This window comes from Pleurodeles waltl, chromosome 1_2 (genome assembly GCF_031143425.1).
Source record: "Pleurodeles waltl isolate 20211129_DDA chromosome 1_2, aPleWal1.hap1.20221129, whole genome shotgun sequence".
In the NCBI taxonomy this organism is placed as follows: domain Eukaryota; kingdom Metazoa; phylum Chordata; class Amphibia; order Caudata; family Salamandridae; genus Pleurodeles; species Pleurodeles waltl.
In genome coordinates, this window is record NC_090437.1 from 868,788,421 (window position 1) to 868,809,760 (window position 21,340).

Consider the following 21,340-nt stretch of genomic DNA (forward strand, 5'->3'; position numbering starts at 1 on the left):
TTTCAGTGCATTCATATCTCTTACATAGGGGGATTGAACAAAGTCAAAAAGCTTACCTCCAAATCTTAGTTTCTCTTAAGTACTTGTGAAGTCATAAATTGAGTGTCTTGTTTCCTTTCATTACACTGGTATCTACATTTTAGGCTCCAGATAGCTTCCTTCCAGGATTATACTTAAAACAAAGGTGAGTTGATGGTCCTTTACATACAGCCTTTGTTTTAGACATGGCTGTAATTTAAAATGAGAGCCTCCTTGATGCCTGCATGTTGCTACTCCCAACAGAAAGCAGATGCTAGCGCACCTTGTCCTTAGTAAGTAAACTTACAAGGGGACGCATATAGGTCGATGAATCGTTTGGATCGCATAGGGTATCCTAGTCAAGTATAGCGAGTAAAGACAGTTACAACAAATCAATCCAATCAACTTTAATTTTCCATGAACCAATCTTAATCAGAAAAACCATCATCACTCATATGAAAGTTAGCTCGTTTTATTCCCTATTAGTTACAATTCTAATCATAAACCTTTCTTCAATCATATTATGATTTCCAAATCTTTATTAGCAACATAAGCAATGAATTCTCAACACCTTATTAATATGCAACCATCGTTAAACAAAGCATAGCAATTCATGAGCAATTGAATAATTCAGCAATATAAGTCAGTCAGTCTAAGTCACCCTAAGTCACCCTTGTCTGCCTACCTATCTCCAGATTAGCATCAGCATGTGGGTCTTCATGCTAAAACAATTTAGTCAACAATTATTAATTTGGAAAATCTATCTAGAAAAGAAAAACGTTTAAAACAGCGCAGTTGGTACCTACAAAGAAAATCATTCATTAGTCAGTCAGGTTATAGCTACCTATCCAAGATAGATCAGCAACGAGTCAGACTTCATCCCCAGGTCATCAGTCATCAATATAGACTCGGGCTCACAGGCGGCAAGCCCAAGTTTCAGCACTTTGGACAGCGTCTCCTGACGTCATCAACTTTCGCCTCTCCGTTTTGATTTCTTCCCTCATGTCATGACTTTTCATTAGAGTCTCACAGTCTGTCCCACAATTTGCCCATTGGTCAACCTTATCAGAGGTTATGACTCTAACCTATAATTTTTGTTTACCACTTGTCTATGTTATTTTGAGAGTCAAGTTCCATTAACATGATTGGTCCGCTTGTCGATGAGTACATCGTCCGGCTTCTTCGAGTAACAAAATTGTTTATCCCAATTCTTAGTCTGTAACTCTATTGTTCAAGTCCTAGGAAAATACATTTAGCCTACTCTACACATAATTGTATCAATTTGTTATGATCGTCTCCTGTCCGCTGGTGAGTTTGCAAAGTTTTCTCTAGCAATATTCATCGTTGAACTCTGTACAGTTCAAGGTCCTTTTCTCCAGTTTCCAGTCTGCGGCGGCTCATCGCGTCGCCAAGTTTAAGCAAGCAAGGCCTAGTGCCGACTAGGCTAAGCTAAGAGCATATGGCATTACAAAACATAGATTGTATTGTTAATTATGATATATTAATACAAATCTTTTAAACATTTCACATTATTTAGTACTGTTAACACAGATGGTGACCACTCTCCATGGCACATTTTGCACAACACACGTAATTTTCAATTACTGTTAATTAAATGTCAAAAAGTTCTCATTAGTTATTATGCTCAACTCATTAGCATATTCTCATATTAGCATATCTGCTGCAACACAGACAATGTGCAGATAATGCTTAACGTGCCCCAGTGTCTGCAAATTAATCGAGGACAAGGTGAGCATATTTCACAGGGGCCGGACAGATCCCTGATCCAGCTCAGTAATATCTTTCAGGTCTGAAATTCGACTGGATCCCTCTTCATCCTGGCACTAACCCTGATCATGCAAAGGTCAAATTGCTAGATCCTGTCAGGAAAATCTGTTTTTATTGGGATATGAAAAATTCACAGGTCGTAACCAAGGGCTAACTGATTTAATAACAAACCTACTTTTGCATGACCATGCATATTCAAATAATCGATTACTGGTATGAACCCCAAATCACAAAATGTACAAAAACACGAATTTCGAAAATATTCTTTGCTAGAACGTTAAAATTTGCATCGCACCTTTAATACCCCACCATAATGTGATTAACAATGAAAAACAGAGGACACACATAGAGATTTGGGTCAAAATTAAGATTTCTTTCACAGCAACCCAAACACAGAAAGCAAGAACACAACACAAGTCAACATTGCAATCAAGGATGAGAACTAATCAAAGTGGTATACAACTGCAAAACAGAGACACCCACAACATAATTGGAGACAGTTCATGCTTTAAGTGGTCGTTCCATTTTTTTGTTTGAATTATGCTGTCAATATGCACACTGGACACTGTGGAATTGGCCTTCAGACCCCAAGAACGTGCGCCCTTACCCCTAAACATGCAACAAAACAATTTAAATCCACTTGTCCACAGCATAATGGCACAGTAAAAGACATCACAGCCACAACGTTAAATGACTTTTGTGGCCTACAATTGTGACCGGAAATACAGGGCTTTGAGCCTTCCTTTGTGGGCTGATCAGTAGCGTTCTGATTCACTGCAGTAACACAGGTTAGAAAAGAAATTGTGTTGGTATCCTCAATAAACTTTCTTTTACACATTAGATAAGTTTCCCCTTAAACCGCATTATGAGTCACCGAAGAAATGGGCTTGAGTCCCTCTCTTCGGGATTACAGATATCTGGGTACTGCTGTTACCACTGTTACTGGATCCATCGGAATTAGGATACTACTAAAACTCGTGCATGTGCTATATTATCAACAAGGATGGATGACTAATGTTGAATATTGCGACATTCTGGATATTAAGAATGGTATGTGTCTATATTGACTAGCTACAAAGTGCTGTTTTTTACTGTATAACTGAGCTAAGAGACAACAAAAACATTGGTAGCATTGTGGGAGCAAAACCATACCCCAAAATTTGAACACCCCAAACGTTAATACTCCAAAATGTTACCTCATCAGGTTCTCCCGCAGGTTTAATTACATGGAAAGGCACCCCTTAAATATCAGCTAGCAGACTAAACCGTACAAATAATTATCGTCCCATTCAATAATTGATTTGTAGATCAGTAAAAAAAATAGTTAGTGTTTTGTTAAAAATAAAAAAAAAAAAAATACAGGTTAAATGCCATAAAGACTCTCAGATGCAAAGTTATACAGAGTAGGCAAAATTATTATAAGTCCAAATGACCAGCAAAATGAAAAAAAAGTAGGACAGCATCCCTAGTAGAACAAGAAAGTCTTCTGGCTCACCCCCAAAATCAAGGGATTTATTTACACAATTCTGCAAAACACAATAGGGAAACTGTGAAAATCATCATAGTCTGAACAAAAGTATTGTTTCTTTAGCAAATCAGAACACAAGGAAAATTACACATCATTACCTTAACATATAAGCACTGTTCCATCTGAAAAACGTATTCAGCACTCTTTATTGTAATACTATACGGAGTTGTTCTAATATATGTGACATGTTTAAACAATGGAGCATTCAGTGAATGAATGACCTATTATGCTCAACAGAAGGTAGCAGAAGGACCTTGAGAATGTTTCAAATCATAGGGAACAGGAGAAAATTCATTGAAAACAATGTAATTATAACAGGGAAAATGAACCATTTTACATCATCTTGACGGTGTCTGCGCAGCCTGTGAGGAAAAGACAAACAAGGGGGAAGGAAGCAGGAGTGAGTGACAGAGATGGAATTGATCTTGTTTAAAATGGTGTTTAATAGAAACATTTGACATAAATGTAACACATTAATAAACATACTTTTACACATCTTGTAAAAGATGTTTCAACTATAATCATGTTAATTCAGCCGACATATATACGAAATCTAATGAAAAGTTATATTAATCATCACTATTTTTGGCTTTAACAATTATTTTGTATCACTTTAATCCATCAGCAGGTGTACAATATGCAGGAAAATGCCAACATGATTGGTAAGGTTTCTCTCAAAACAGTAGAAGAGAGCCATTAGTAAATGCAGTAGGGTGCCGGCCCCAGTTTACACAGCCTTAAAATTGGGAAACACACAAATGTAAACTATATATCAGTACCTTCCCATCCCATACAAAGGTTGAAAAATCCATTGAAACATGCCTCACCACATACCGTATTTGTGTGGTGCACCACGTAGGGTGTAAGTCGGAAGTGCTAACAAACAACATCGGAAGAAACAGAAAAAAATAGAACCTGCAGAAACAGTATCACAGGGCCAGAGGGGACTACCTTTAGAAGAGTACCCCAATAACCATCTATCAACCCCATAGCCTAGGGGGGTGGTCTTGACCAGGGTGGGCCAGATCCGACAACACTCAGTACAACAGTAACAAGGCACTTCCTCCCCTTTATCTTGGTGTGGTGCATGAAGGTGTAAAAGATAGGAGGAAAGTGTAGCAACACGTGGCCTTCAGTCACGTGTCCACACCAAAGAGTGGGACATTGATTGGTTCTTCATAGTCGCAGTATGCAAAGCTTCGCCACTGCTAGCACAGTTGTGAACCATCTCTTTGTGTGGAACATGAATTCTGTATAGTCAGTAGAAGCATGCAAGAGTGTGGCCTGGCACATTGGAGGGCCTGAAACTTCCACTACAGCTTTCATTGTGTCTCAAACTGGTGTCCATTATGCTGCAAGGGATGCACATTCCTATAGGATATGAGCGCTTTTTCTAGCTGGGTTTTTACAACTTCAGCAGGATGCACACAGCAAGTCTCTGAGAGGGACCAGTGCCACCTACGTAGGACCTTGAATTATTTCAGTTTAAGAAGTTGTTGATTGACCTTTGTGTGAGCCCTGGTCAAGCAAAAGCCACAATCCCTTGCAGGGTGAATCAAAAATAGTCACTAACTTAACCTGTGCTTAACACTGGGTAGCTTGGCAAAAGAAAACAGACCAGTGTGATTTTGAGGCAATGCATAAAGAATTTAAGGAGCACACAAACAGTAATAAAGTGAAAACACAACACAAAAAATCCAGAACCAATTTAGGAAAAGAGAGTAAAATGTAATAAATTATTGGACACCAAAATGACAAAAATCAGTTCAATAGAACCAGAGTTTTAAGTGAAAACTAGCGCCTAAAAGATCAATGCACCAAGCGTGGACATCTAGTTATGTAAGATCAGGTCAAAGTCAAAATTTAAGTGCTGTTCAGATACAAGAACTGGATTAGAAAGTAAAGATCCGCAGAGTTAGGCTGCAGGAGATATCTGAGGAGGGACCTTAGGTCAAAGTCGCAGTGAAGATTTCTACATTAGTCACCGAAATTGAAGTTGAAAAACTCCAGCGGGACAAGGCAGAGGGCTGTTCCACGAGGTCAGATACCCCTTTGTTGAAGGACCGCTGAAACTGATTTGCTGTTGTGGAAAAGAACGTAGTGGAAGTTTCACCTCGGATGATAGATGAGAAGGTTTGTCCCGGTCTCCTCCTGGTTCTCAAAGCACTTTTTGTCCACATTTTGGCTAAGTCCTCCATTTTAGAAATTGGCCACCTGGGCATCTTTTTCACCACAACCAAGGGTCCAGGTCTGGTGGGAGACTTCTTGGGGGTTCAGAACTCATTCAGGCTGGGTCCAGGTGCGGGTTCAAGACGGTGAGTGCCTGTTATGTCCCAGGTGAAGATGCAGGGCTCGGCAGCAATGCTGGCCTCTGAGGGTTCAAGGTAGGCTCAATGCAGCAAAGCAGGTACAGCAGCAGTCTGGTGGAGTGCACAGCAGGTCACAGCAGGCAGTTCTCTGAGAGTCCTTCCACAGGTCCAGTAATGAACTGAAGAGTGAGTTTGAAGGTCTTATTTTTATACCCTTCTTCTGGAAGGTGGAAGAAGCTTCTGGAAAAATTATTTTAGATGCATGGAATGTCCTGACCCCCCTGCCCTGGCTCCAAGCTGACTACAATGACACTACAGGGTCATTAGGCCCTTTGTGTGAAAGCAGAGCACAGGCTATTCATGTATGAGGCTGTGCTCAGCTCTGCCCCGCCCCTCCATCCTGTCAGAAGATGGCCCATTCAGGCACACCTAATCGCCTTGTTATGTGACTGTCACAACGTCTAACTATCAATTACACCCAGTTATGTGACCCAGTGCAGGCTACAGGCTCAAAGTGACTAAGGGCAAGAAAATATACATTTTCTAAAAGTGGCATTTTCAAAATTGTAATGGAAAGCCTGACTTGACCATTAAAGTGGATTTATCATTAGAATTTCATAGGTATCAAATATGACATAACTACCTGCTCATAGTCAGGAATTACAACTTATTAAATGTAATAAGGAATCAGCAATGTTATCCTATAGAAGAGGTTGGCATCACAGAAGTAAAAAACAAATTTAGGCGGTTTTCACTACCAGGACACATGAAACTTAAAAATGCATGTCCAACCTTTTAATTACATAGCATTCTCCCCTCTAGCCTACCCAGGGCCTACCTTAGGGGTGACCAATATGTAGAACAATGGTAGCTTAAGGCTTAGCAAGGGGGTTTAAATGCAAGATCAACATGGCAATGTGACACTGCATTCAAACTGCAATGGCAGACCTGGGATATGTTTTAGAGTGCTAACTAAGTGGGTGTCAGAATGAGTGCTGCAGACCCACTGGTAGCATTTAATTTACAGGCCCTGCGTATTTGGTATACCATTCTACAAGAGACATATAAGTAAATAAACTATGCCCATTAGGTATATGCCTACTAAACCATGTTTAAGGTAGTGAGCATGACCACTTTAGAACTGGTTAGCAGTGGTAACGTGCACAGAGTCCTAAGGCTAACAAAAATGAAATCCAGCAAAAATTGGAGGTAAGAAGGCAAAAGGTTTGGGGGAGGACCACCCTAAGGATGACAGGTCTAACAACATGTCTCTCTGAGTACTTTATTGTAGTGTTGCTTTAGATCCACCCGATTATCATCGTCATAATCTACATTGAGGTGGGTTGACCGCCATGAACGCACTGCATTCGAGGTGGGTATCATCTGTCTAAAGCTTATAGATGGTGGACACTACACTCTTTAACGTACCCCATTTTTAACACTTTGTAGTATAGTAGAGTCCATCAGGGCACATAGGTGAAGTAATAGCGAGCTACTTCGACAGTGTCTCAATCTTTTGGAAGTCCAGAATACATAGGGCCAGATGTACCAAAGGCTTTTACCCATTCTGTGTCTATGGGAAAATGTGTTTGTACATATGGCCCATAGTGGGGTAGATATTGGGTCTCTTGTAGTTCTGAAAAGGTTTTTAATCTACCATCTATGAGCACATTATCCACTGTTTTGACCCCCTTAAACGGGAATCTTCTCCACATGTGTTCCTTAATGGCAATAAGAACGTAGTAGTTGCCCCACAGGTTTTCACCCATGCATAAAGTGATGTATTCTTTCAGTATGGTGCAACTCTTTCGCCAAGCATGTAGAGACACATGTAAGATTGGGTTGGAGGTGAGCTTCTTCTGTTTCCCTGCTGGATATAGTGGATAAACCAACCCAACACAAGGAACTCTCTACTGTAACTCAGTGTGGAGTGTCTATGGTTTCATGGATCTTGTATCTCAGTTACGCCAATTGAAATGCAAACCAGCCTTGTTCCATGTGTGGCAATCATAGACCACCTTGAGTGAAGTCAGCAAACAGTTTATTAAGTTTAAGGCATGGTTTTCTGCCTGACCAGGTGAATTTTATCATGCGTTTAGTTAGTTCTTCAAAAACGTAGGCTGGTATGCAGATTGACAGGAGTGCAAAAATGTAATTGAGACATAATAGTACATTTATTTTAAAAACCTGTATCCTGCCCTACATAAAGAGACCAAGTTTGGGCAATAAGGAAAAGTCTGTTTTCAATTAGGAGAGCAAAGGGTCAATATTGTCCTCCACCATTCATGTAAGACCTGTGTTCACTGCTATCCCCAAGTCTGTAAGTTAGATGTTTTCCATATGAAGCCTGAAAAGGGAAATCTGCTATTGATGCTGTGGTAGTGTAACGGGTGAGCTGTAGCGCTTTGCATTTTCTTTAGTTTATCTTATACCTGGAAAGGGGGAAAAAGGTAGAAACAGTGCACACTAACTGAGGCATAGACATTTGTGGGCTAGTTAGTGTTACCAGAATGTTGTCAGCATAAAGGAGAATTTAGCTTTCTCTAGTCACTGCTTGTACACCCAAAACCTCCTTCTTCTGCCTTATGGTGAGCACTAGATGTTCCAACTCCAGGACGAACAGTAGAGACAACAAAGGGAAGTCTTGCAGAGTGCTGCAATGTATTACAAATGGTGAGGATAAGTAGCAATTACAGCTCATCATTGCCATAGAGTCAGTATATTGCCATCCTACATTTGCCAGGAACTTTGTCCCTACGGCAAAAGACTCCAAGCATGGAAAGGTTCTGGCCATTCCACTCTAACAAATTCTTTCTATGTGTCCAGCGAGAATTACTCTGTTTCTACTCTGTCATCTTTCAGTTGCCACAGGAGATGTGCAAGTGAACTCAAGTTGAATGCAGAGGAGCGGTGTGGTTTTGTGAGAGGGCAGTTCTGACCATCTGGTCCGCCCTGATTTTTCACTTTTTGACCACCTGGGTTTTGACCTTTTACTGTGAGGGAGCCTCCTAGTCAGGGACTCACCCGCAGTATACTCATGGTAAAATGGACTGCGCGTGTGACCGTCGGTGCTGTCTTGCTAAGGAAAGGCTGCTGTGGTACAGCAAGAGCAGGAGGCCCAGGGCTTTTTACACGTGATCATGTGTGATAATGTGTGCACCCATGTAAGCGCTGCATGGGGAAGGTTCCTGGCATGCAATCCCAAGAACTGCACTCAGGGAACCTGGTGCAGAAGTAACTATGCAGGGCGGGTGGTGACCCGCATGAGATATGTGTACACAGGTGAGGGATAGTCAGTGTGCTTACTCTCTTTTTACTGTAGGGACACTCCAATACATGTCAACATCAGTGTTCTTACTTTCTTTTCACTGCAGGGACACTCCATTAAATGTAAATGGGAAAGAGTTGGTCTAGGGCATAACTCAGTTCCCCTAGTGCCCACCGAGACCAGAGTCACACTAACGTACAGTGCAACCTGTATGAAAAGATTTTTGCAGTAGGTTACAAAAGCATAATTGTACAACCTATTGGTCATCCAGGAATGTGATTTTTCTCTGACTCACCTCAGGGTTAGGGTCAATTACTGCTGTATCCAGCTGCCTGAGCAGGGACTTGCAACAATCAGCCAGCTGTCAGCCCTTGCCATGAAGTGGATGGAGAAGCCCTGAAAGAATGTTAGGAAGGAGGGGCTGAGTTTCATAGCACATGTGGCCCTAGCTTCTGTACGATGCCATTTTGAGCTATCACAGAAGACTGTGCAGGAAGGAGGGGACAGGGGCAAGGAAGTGATGTGGCACATCTGGATTGGCCAGAGGTGCAGGCCTGCTGGACACTTCCACCCCCACTTGAAAGTTCCTACACAGGGGAGAGCTCTCTCTCTTGGCTGTTCTTCACTGCTGGACACTGAGACTGCAGACGGGCGTCATGGAAAATTGGAAAGAAGAACCCCCTGACTGCTCCCTGCGACGGGGACTCTGCCCCTGAAGGACTTCAGGTCAAGTGAGATGCAGGACAGGGCCAGGTAAACTGGCCCTCTTACTCCCCCTGAGGACTATTTGGGGGAAAGGCTGGGCTAGCGTAAGGGGAACGCACTGCCCAGAAGAAAAGGAGGACCCCCAGAAGGAAGGTTGATGCAGGGAGTCAGTGGGACTAGCTCCCTATAATCTGTGACCCTTCTAGGCTAGGAGGCCTAACAAAAGGGCTCCTGGTGGCAAGAGCTCATTACCATGAGCAAAACAACACCAGATCATCAAAATCAGCCCTCGCCCCCAGATATTCCAAGGAGAAGGTTAGTGACCTTTGACCTACTTTGGAGCGAGCAGCGAAGAGTGTGGGGCTCCACTCCTGCTCTGGTGGATGCCCTCAGGTGGCCCAGGGGCTGCCCCCAAGATGAAGTAAAGCTGTGGGCCACCATCGCGACCTCCGAGAAGAGGAGCTGGGAGAGCCCCAGACCCCACCCCAGGCCCCACAGCAAAGGAAGGTAGGGAGTGCTCTCGCACTCCCCGTGACAATGGCAGAAGGGGGCCCGAACCCAATCCCAGGGCCCGCCAAGAAGAATAGTCAGGGGTGCCATTGTGTCCCCCATGAAGATGGCCGCTGGCTGAGGGAGTGCCGACACCTGAAGACCAAGACGAGGAGTCACACTCCCTGTGAAAATGGAGCCAGGGCTCTGGACCCCATCCTGGGGCCCTACCAAAAGAGAAAGTCAGGGTCACAGTTGCGCCACCTGTGAAAAGTGGCCAAAAGGGGACCCGGACCCCATTCTGGTGCCCTGCGAAGAGGCCAAAGGTGGGGAGTGTCATTGCGCTTCCCGGAATGACGAGGAGTGGCCTGTACCACATCCTGGGGCCCAATGCAACAGAAGAGGATGGAGGAGTGCCATCGCACTTCCCCAGGCGGCCCGAAGGCCGCTGCAGCAGCACACGTCTGCCCGCCGGAGTGGGCAGACATCCAGAGAAGGGCCGGCTCCCACGGCAGCACCTGGAGGTGCTGACCATCCGTAGAGCTAGCAGGAGCGGCTTGGAGTGGGATCCCTGAGCTGTTCCCCAACAGCACTCACCTGATGGGGGTGTCCAGTAGAGAACAGACATCCCCAACCATGACAGCAGCTGGGTGTGGGATCCACGCACTGTCCTGCACCATGGAGAAAGCATGACAGGGGTGTCGGGTTGGGACCAGACACCCCGCAACCATGAGGGCAGCTGGGGGTACGCTCCCCACACTGCCCTCCACCCAGGACGCCAGGAAACGCGACGCAAGGCTGCAAGAAAAGAAAAATGACTGAAAAAACTCAAAACGATTCTCCCTAGCACCTCTGGAGAGCCGCTCATTTGTTATGCATATGTCCATAAGGCCTTAGAAGCCCACGTCTTTCTGAGCTGTGTATGCAGCTCGTGGTGGCCCCAGGAAGATGGGATCACCACCAACCAAGCACCCATTGCCAGGGGGAGCGGCAGGATTAGCGCAGCATCCCCCCAAGGCAACCGTTGTGTCCCCACCTTTGGTTGAGTGGGACAAAGTAATCATAATCCCTTAAGGGTTCCCACATACTGAAAAGTACAAGCCTCTTACAACTTTTGTTCTTTTTTTGTGTGACTGCACCGACTAGGAGTGTAAAATGGTATTACACCAGGTTAATCAAGAATAGCCAAGAAGTAATCAAAATAATCTAAATGTAATCCAAAAGTAATCTTAACCTCTGAAGTATGCAAACATGTCTCTGTATGTTCCTTGTTGATGCTAATTTGCGTGATGAGAATGATAACCACCGTCTCACCAAGTAAATATACTTATTTGCCAGATTTTGGTGCTCCCTCTCTACATTACAGTCAAATGTTGCATTGGGATAGCAGGGATTGTTTTGCCATGTGGGTTGTTGGATTATATTTCCCCTCTGCTGAGACATGAGAGATTACACAATGTCATCCAAGAGTAATTCCACCAATTTGTATATATTCGTAAATTGTTGCATAGTATTGAATAGTGTGGGTGTGTGTAATAAATGTACTTTTACTTTATCAAAAGAGAAAGCAAAGTCTGGACAATCATGTATTAAGTGTCATGCTTGTGGGCTCGTGAATGGGGATTACTAGCCCACACCACCTCCCCTGTCCTGCAACGCTACCCTATGAGAGTCAAGTGCTACAATGGGGTGTTTGGTTCCCAGTGGTGGTTGTGTGCAGACCCATTACTTGTGCAGGCCACACAACTAATGACTCACCTTCCAACAGGTATAAATCCTACCTGACCACAGTGTATCAGTAGTGAGATGACATGTTTAAGTGTAATGGGGAGTACCTTAGCTAGAATCTTCATTTCTATGCTCAGCAGAGTGATCAGCCAGTAACTAGCTCTGCCCAGTAGATCCTTCCCAGGCTTTAACAGAAGCATGATTTTAGCTGTGTTAATCTCTCTGGGGGGTGGTGTCCTCTCTTGAATGGATTTAAACGGATTACAAAGGAGTGGTGTAAGTGTTTATTAGTCTAGTAATACTCTGTCAGATAGCCATCAAACCCAGGGTCCTTGTTGTAAGAGAGTTTTTCGATAGCCTGTATTATTTCAGCAATGTTGATGTCTTGCTCAAGAGCAGCAGTTTAGGCCAGTGTCAAATGAGTTGGGGAAAGTCTTCCATGTCAGTGGTGGAGCCAACCGAATTAGCTTCATACAATTGCTAACAGTCCTGAAACCTAGCAGGAATATCTAAAGGATGGGTTATGAGAGTGCCAGCCTCATCTCATAGGCCGGGAAAGGTGCTTTGCACTTTGTGCTGTCTAAGCTGCAGGGTGATTGGCCAGCTAATTTTCTTCTCCTTGTAGTATGCCATTGTTTAAGTCGAAATAGTACTTTCTCGATGAGTGATATTTATAATTGATTTGTGTCTCTCTTAATATTCAGCAAGTGTTTGAGGTCTGTCAAAGATTGTGTAGGCTCATATTTTCGAGTCAAAGAAAGAAATTGGGCCTCTACCATAGCCTTTTGGACACGGGCCATGCATTTCCAAATACCTAAAGCCCTCATACACTGGCCTTGCCCGCTGCCCCCAATTCTACTGTGTGTCCTTTTTTCTGGATATAGGTTTGCAGAGCCAAGTATCAAGGTCTGATTGTGGATTGTAACCTTAATAAGTGTGTAATTTCCTTTTTGGTCCTACCATATTGTATGTGTTTTGACAGTTAGGGGATGACCACGTCACCATTACGATAAGCCTTAGTGAATATGTTATGCAAAGTGTTTACAGCTTCTTACTCATGTGGTATTTGTTCCTCTGCACAGCTTTTGGCTGTCCTCATCAGACAGGTGAATTTCTTGGAGCACTGCAACATCAGGTCACAGTGTATGTGTATAAAACAGAGCTTTCTTGCTTCTAATGTAGCGTGTAACCCATTGGCATTAAGAGAGATCACATTGAGAGCAGATGTAGTGGGCAACATAGGATAATAACCGTGAGCGAGTACATTTGCAAAGTAGAGGCCCTAGTGGTGAAAAGCCTGGGAGACAGTAAGTTGTGGTGGAGAGGGTGCAGCACCCAAGGGGTATGGGTTGTATAGTACGAGACACAAGTGCACCCTATCTAAGGGGATTAAGGATTTTACCAGGTTATCATTGAGTTTAGGTAATGATTTAATCGAACCAAGAAACTTAGTTTGGAGAACTGATGTCTGTTGCAGTGTTAAAGCACACCCCTGACCCGCTAGGTGTTAGGGGTGGGACCCCAATGATTAAGCATGCCACCAACTAGGATGGTGAGTGAGGGGTCTTTTTAAAAAAAACAGGGTACCTACTGGTGTTCAGCATGGTATCTTTATGACAAAGGCAGCGTGTTTTCTTTTGTTTGTTATTAGCATCTGGGAATATAACTGGCTCTCTTTTGTTTCTTCTCACTCTCTTGATGACGTTTCCAAGAACACATTCAGCCATGGCACCAGAATATTGCGTACTAAATATCTCCTAAACAAAATATTGTTTTCTTTAGATGTTTTACAGAAATATGCCCCTATGGGGTTATTACTAATAATACTTAAAAATCCAATAGCACAATTTATTTGCCAACAATATTTAGGAGCCAATATTTATGCCAGGCTAATATTTTTGTCAATTATGTTCTGACATACAACACAATACAAATCATGCTGCATGTAAGTGTAATAAAATGCATTTATGGCAAATAAGCTATTCACTCATTCCAGTGTGGCATGTCATGTTAGCTTTTCACCTGCACCAAAATAGCATTAGCATACCTTGTCCCCCTACGTGCCTTTAATATTACAGATCCTATATGGATGAAAGGTTACAGCTAATTATGCGAGCCGTGATTCATTGGAGCCATTGGTTGACGGGGGGCACTGGCACACATTTTAGGGACCTCCACTTATTTTTCCACATCAACCATTTACATCAAACAAGACAGGGTAAAAACACAAAAAGTGGACTGATGGAGGAAGAGAAAGACAGAAAAAACATCACAAAGGGAGGAAGCAGGAACCTGAAAGATTGAGATAAATGGGCAGGGAGTGTCTGGAAGTGGATTTTCGTGGCCTGAGGTGGATTTAGGATTATGATACCCTGATATTCAGCACTCCAACATTAAATTGCAATGGTTATGATCTTCTGAGGAGACCTTTGGGCACTAGCACTCATTTTCTTTTTAGAAATTAAGCATTGTATATGAACTGTCCTATCCAACTTTTTGATTTGCTTTTTTTCTTTTGACACCTGGAGTTCCAAGGTTTTCTTTATTTTGTCTCATCTGAGATCCTCTTATAAAAGCGAACCACCTGAAAAGAAACTCTTGTATTCCTAAAGGAACATCTCAGTTGAGAAAGACATTTAAACATGTTTCTCCATCTTTTCACATTGAGAGTTGTGCATGTACTTGAGTGAGTGTTGATTTCATTTTATATTTTGACTCCTCAATAATGTTCCCTTTGTATAAGTACTTTTCCATGGTTTTTCATGTCTTTCATTAATTTTTTCATATTTTTATTTCACAATACTTGAAGTTTGCCATATGGCTCTTATCATAGACTTGTATTTGTGGGCTTCAATTTGCAACTACCTTCTAATTTTGGGCCTAATGTACAAAAATGTCTCTCTCAAAATGTGGTCAAAAATTGCGCCCAAACTTTTTGTGAATCCCAATCTGATTTTTCAAACCGACTGATGTACAGATATGGGTGTTCACACAAAATATCGGACCATAAAATATTGTGGGTCAAAATATTGTGTCTAGGATAACGAGGACAAAAGTGTTGTGAATGTAGGTATGTATAGGCAAGTAAAGTTTTACTATGTATTAGACCACATATAAGTACCTTGACGATATATATTTATTCAAGGTACGTAGATGTTAAGTAAATATAGATAAGTTGCATCTATATTTACTTAATGCACTTACCTTCTTGACATCTTGGTCCTCAATAATTTTGAAACAATATTCTGTCCCCAAGATATTTTTGTTCAGATGTTCTGTCAGAGATCCCAAATAAGTCAGCTTACAAAATACTGAGTCAGAGAATGATCTGCCTAATTAATATTAATTGGACAGGTTACAATTTGTGACCCACCATTGACTATAATCACAGGGATGGTGGCCTCCAAGGACCAGCAGACCACCATCTCTATTATTGCTTTCCAAAATGGAAGAAAAACTTTCGATTTTTGTAAAACTACGGCGAGAGAAGGCAGTGGTTCCCTGGACCACTGCCCAATGCCTCTGAACCTGCGACTCTGATTGCCAAAGCAGAAGCAGTTCAAAGTGGGCCTCTTCCACTTTACAAATTATTTACCTCTCCAATTTAGGGGGTCGGTAATAGATCTATGGCTTGTGGCAAGAATTACCATTGCCAACTATTGATACATATCTCACCAAATCGAAATTTGAAAGGAACACCATTAACAAGTCCCTTCTATTTTGCAGTTTAAATTGGGTTTGTAAACCCAGTTAGTGGTCTGGCAGATGTTTTCCGAAAAGCAAAATGGGGCTAGTACAGCAGGAAAAGTGATTTAGTTGTCACAAACCCTAAATTAAAGGGTTGTGACAGCTAAATCACGTTGTATACTGGTCCCTTAGTTACTAGATTAGATTGTGTGTGTGCAGTGTTGCCTGACTATTAAATGAATAGAGGAGCAGAAGATCGGCTTGTCTCCGTGTATTAAAGGCATTGATGCTGCTCCGTTTCTTAATGAAAGCCACTTTACTAAAAGTATTCACATTCTTCCTTAGAATCTCTAAAAATACATTCATAAAGCGCATTTATCAGGAAACGGTGGTGGGGATGGCCTCCCTACTATAACTTTGTAAAAAAACATTAGTCCTTTACAGGCACCTCAACCCAGCTCGTGTTCTCAGTATGTGCGGCCACAAGACAGACTGAGAGAGAGAGAGAAAGTCTGAGTATGCACTCAATTTCCACTTTTTTTGTACGCTTGTGATTGCATATTTTTTGTTTGCGTGCTTTTATTATTTTAGATCTTACTATGCACTTCATATCCACGGTTTGTGTTTATTTTGTCTTAATATGAATATTTGTCAGATTTCACACTCTAGTGTTCCTAATGATCTTGAACTCTGTTTTCTGCCTTTGTGTCGATCTTTCCCAGTATATTTTGCTACAAATTAAATGTTCAGGATTTTTGACTTTCGGTCAAGCTGGCCGATAATGCTCTAAACAGTGTGGTTCCGGTTACTGGTGTACACCAGTGCACGGGATGGAAACACAAAAGTTACAAAGTAGTATTTCTGCTGCAGTCAGGGTCAACATACTACTCTCAAATTTAAAAAAAGATGGTAAAGCATTCAAGAAGACATCCTATTTTCAAGGTGTTCTGGCCTTGTTTTTTGCGTTTTTCAGCATTGCTGGTATCCTTTTGTAAAAGTATATGTTTTATACATCAGAGTTGAATATTGCATTCAAATCTTCAAGCCCTATATTTTCATATATTGTAGAATTGGCAGTTGTCATTGATTGTTTACAATTGACAGTATATACAAATTGCCGAATATTCTTTTAAAACTATTCAGTTATTTTTGGCCAGAAGCCAGTAAAAAAGTAAGCACATAAAAAAATGTTTCCTTTGTTTTTCAATAGGAAGTGATACATCATATTTGCCTATGTTTCTCAGTTCCATCACACCGGCTGGAAAGATTTCACGAAGCTCCTGCTAACAAGGAGAAATGCTGCCCTAGAAAGTCCGTAAATCTACCGTGGTGTATCTCTTGCCGGCTTTCACCCTGAATGACAGCAAATTAAGCAGTTCTAAAATTCATATCATTGCTTAGAACAAAGACCTGCTGCCTGCTCTCGAGTTCAATGAATCTGGGAGGCCTTCGCGCTCCTAATCAGGAGACACAACCTCTGGGAGTTGACAAGCATTGCAACACAATGGTCCTGCTAAGTATCGGTGGTAGGAGGTTACAGATGCAGATAACAAGGCTCAATGTTTTTCCGTGGTTTCGACAGCAGAAATGACTATCTGAGCACACCTTTAATGCCAAGCTTCCCCTCTGCTCGAGACGGCTAATGAATACTAAAGCTCGCGTGTCAGCGGCGGAACAGACATATTGCTTTCCAGCTACGTATAAATCACAATGGATAGAACACTGAAGGGTGGGAAAGGCAAACATTACACGGGAGAGGGTGCAATCCTCGAAAATGTCTGAAATGGGAACATATGTCAAGTAACTCAAGCAGAGACAAATTGTTAATGGAGCGGATAATGTAATATTGATGCGTGCCTTTTTCCAAGAGTCGGTATATTGTGACAAATGCCGTGTCACACCAAATGTCAGCAAACACATCGTGATAAGAAAGGCGAGGCAATCAAACCACATAGGTTTAATGCTTCCGATATTCATCTAGGGTAATTCTAAGTCACGTCACAAATAAATAAAGGCGTTTCTCTATAGCTCACAGATTAAAAACGAATATTTAGGCGCGCGAATAATAGTTATTATCTCAGCACGAGCTGACAATCGCGAAAAAATACTGAATTAGCGACCGTGAGATTTAACCTGAGACCTACAGGTGTGTTGGAAAGACACCTAGCAACTTTTTGCAGATACGAGTTTGCCAGTATGTCTGCGATGCGTCCTTTTATTTTCAGCCGGAGGCACGTGACCAGGCATGTGCACAATTAAGAAAGGTGAAAATATTGCAACTTACTTTTTTTTTTTTAAACTTCACCACCTGCAAGTATTAATAGGTAAAAGTTTCAAGGGAATAGAAGGGCCTCCTGAAACAACAGTATAACAATCTTGCGGCTTCTGAGCCATGATCAGGCTGCCGCCGGTATTCAGCCACACCGTAAGGAGCACAATGATCTGCAGGGGCAGATAGCGAGGAGCGTAGCCCTTACCCCCATCCCCCCCAGCGGCATGAGCTGCAAACCTCCAAAAATAAAACGATAATAAACTATGTTTATTATCTTTTTATTTTTAACTATGTTTAATATTGTTTTATTTAACTCCTTCGCTGCCAGGCCTTTTCCCTCCCAGGTGACAGGACTTTTTTTGGCTATTTGGGGCAGTTCGCGCTTAGGCCCTCATAACGAATTTGCGTCGTTTTCTTCCAACATCCTAGGGACTCTAAAGGTACCCAGATGTTGTGGCTTCCCCTGAAGGAGACCAAGAAGTTAGCCAAACTACAGAGAAAAATTCGTTTAAAAAAAAAAAAAAAAAAAAAAAGATTTGGAAAAAAGGGCTACAGAAGAAGGGTTGTGGTTTTCTTGCTGAAAATGGCATCAACAAAGGGTTTGCAGTGCTAAAATCACCATCTTCTCAGCTTTTCAGGAACAGGCAAACTTGATTCAGAAAACCCAATTTTTCAACACAATTCTGGCATTTTACTGGGACATACCCCATTTTTACTATTTTTTGTGCTTTCAGCCTTCTTACAGTTAGTGACAGAAATGTGTGTGAAACCAATGCTGGATCCCAGAAAGCTAAACATTTTTGAAAAGTAGACAAAATTCTGAATTTAGCAAGGGGTGATTTGTGTAAATCCTAAAAGGTTTTCCTACAGAAAATAACAGCTAAAAGAAAAATAAATATTGACATTGAGATAAAAAAACAGACATTTGTCTCCACGTTTTACCCTGTAACTTTTTCTTGCGTCAGATTTTTTAAAGCAATATACCGTTATGTCTGCTGGACTCTTCTGGTTGCGGGGATGTATGGGGCTTGTAGGTTCATCAAGAACCCTAGGTACCCAGAGCCAATAAATGAGCTGCACCTTGCAATGGGTCTTCATTCTATACCGACCGGGTCCACAACATTTCATTTGCTGAAATATAAAGAGTTAAAAACAGGTATCAAGACAATGTTTGTATTTCCAAAATAGGCACAAGATAAGGTGTGGAGAAGCAGTAGTTATTTGCACATCTCTGAATTCCAGGGTGCCCAAACTAGCATGTGAATTACATGGCATTTCTCAAATAGACGTCTTTTTTACACAATGTCTTACATTTGGAAGAGAAAAATGTAGAGAAAGACAAGAGACTTTAACACTTGTTTTGTTATTATGTGTTCCCCTAAGTCTCCCGATAAAAATGGTACCTCACTTGCATGGATAGGCCTAATGCTCGAAACAGGAAACGTAACATGGACACATCACATTTTTACATTGAAACCTGATGTGTTTTTTGTGAAGTGACTAGCTGAAGATCTTGGCCTCTAGCTCAGCCGGCACCTACCAAACCTGTGCATTTTTTAAAACTAGACACCTAGGGGAATCCATGATGGGGTGACTTCTGGGGCTCTCACCAGGTTATGTTACCCAGAATCCTTTGCAAACCTCAAACTCTGGCTAAAAAACACTTTTCCTCACATTTTAGTGACAGAAAGTTCTGGAATCTGAGAGGAGCCACACATTTCCTACCACGCAGCATTTCTCAAGTCTCTCGATCAAAATGGTACCTCACTTGTGTGGGTAGGCCTAGCGCCCCTGACAACAAATGCCCCAAAACACAACGTGGACACATCATATTTTCTCAAAGAAAACAGACCTGTTTTTTACAAAGTGCCTAGCTGTGGAAGTTTGCCTCTAGCACCTAGGCAAACCTACCAAACCTTACCCAGAATCCATTGCAAACCTTAAAATGTGGCAAAAAAAACCCACTTTTTCCTCACATTTCGGTGACAGAAAGTTCTGGAATCTGAGAGGAGCCACAAATTTCCTTCCACCCAGCGTTCCCCCAAGTCTCCTGATAAAAATGGTACCTCACTTGTGTGGGTAGGCCTAGGAAAGGAAATGCCCCAAAACACTATGTGAACACATCAAAATGATCAAATAATAGACTGCCTGTTTTTGCAGGGGGACCTGCATTTTTTGTCCAGGGCTCAGCAGCCATATAGGGAAACCTACCAAACCCAAACAATTCCGAAAACCCGAGGCAATTAAGGGAGGTGTGATTTGCATGGAACATCCAATGTTTTCTTACCCATAATCCCCAGCAAACCTCAAATTTAGCTAAAACAAAATCACATTTTTCCCTCATTTCTGTGTGGGATCACCGCACCCGGACACATTTCCTACCACCCAACATTCCCCTCAGTCTCCCAGTAAAAATGATACCTCACTTGTGTAGGTGGGCCAAGTGCCTGTGACAGGGAAGAGCCAAAAACAGACTGTTAAAAATTGGGTTTTTGGTTGGCAGTCAGGTTGCCCTCTGTCCAAGCAAGAACCCTCACTCTAGTCAGGGTAAGTCACACACAATCCAAAATCAGCCTGTGCTCACCCTCCGGTAGCTTGGCACGAGCAGTCAGGCTTAACTTAGAAGGCAATGTGTAAAGCATTTGTGCAATAAATCATACAACACCATAGCATAACACCACAAAAATACACCACACAGTGTTTAGAAAAATATATAATATTTATCTGGGTATCTTCAGGTCAAAACGATCAAAGTTGCAATATGAATTTGTAAAGATATCACTGAAAAGTGATATCAAGTGTCTTAAGTCTTTAGAAAGTAAACAAAGTCTCTTTCAAACACAAAGTACCTGGTTTCTGGTGGAAAATCTCCTCAGAGGGCCACAAAGGAAGAAGTGCGTGGAAAAAGGGTGTGTGTGTCGATTTCTCCCCAGCACACATGGACTTGCGTGGTTATTTTCCACGCGGGGAAGTCGTGCGTCGTTTTCCGGCGCGCGGACAGTCTCTTTCTGTGGGTCGCGGGGATTACCAGATGTTCCGGGTCTGTGCGTGGATTTTCCTGCTTGTTTTCCGGCTGCGCGTCGTTCTGCGGGGCTGCGCGTCGAAGTTTCGATCTCACGCCAGGCGTCGCGTCGACTTCTCCTGCGGAGTCGGGCGGCGTTGTCCTTGCGAGGCCGTGCGTCAAAGTTTTGATCTCACGGCAGGCGTCGCGTCGATTTCTCCTGCAGAGTCGGGCGGCGTTGTCCTTGCGAGGCCGTGCGTAAAAGTTTTGATCTCACGGCAGAACGTTGCGTCGATTTCTCCTGGGAAGTCGGGCGGCGTTGCCCTTGCGAGGCCGTGCGTCAAAGTTTCGATCTCACGGCAGGCGTCGCGTCGATTTCTCCCGGGAAGTCGGCGGCGTTGTCCTTGCAAGGCCGTGCGTCAAAGTTTCGGTCGTCCCGAAGGCGTCGCGTTGATCAGCGTCGGTGTGCGGCGTTTTTCTTGCCGAGGAACAAGCTGTGCGTCGAAAAGTTCAGCGCACGGAGCGTCCAAGAGGAAGAGAGAAGTCT

At 42.6% G+C, this 21,340-nt stretch overlaps 1 long non-coding RNA gene across 2 annotated transcripts in view; it reads right to left on the minus strand.

Annotated features, from left to right (window-relative positions):
- Window positions 1-474: 474 nt before the first annotated feature.
- LOC138304566 (uncharacterized) overlaps window positions 475-21,340 on the minus strand; it is a 222,116-nt gene continuing 201,250 nt past the window's right edge. For both annotated transcript variants that reach the window (XR_011205592.1, XR_011205591.1), the window contains 2 exons: window positions 18,777-18,923; window positions 475-3,696 (listed from right to left, as the gene is read on the minus strand). This is a non-coding gene — a long non-coding RNA (uncharacterized lncRNA). The remainder of the gene's footprint in view (window positions 3,697-18,776; window positions 18,924-21,340) is intronic.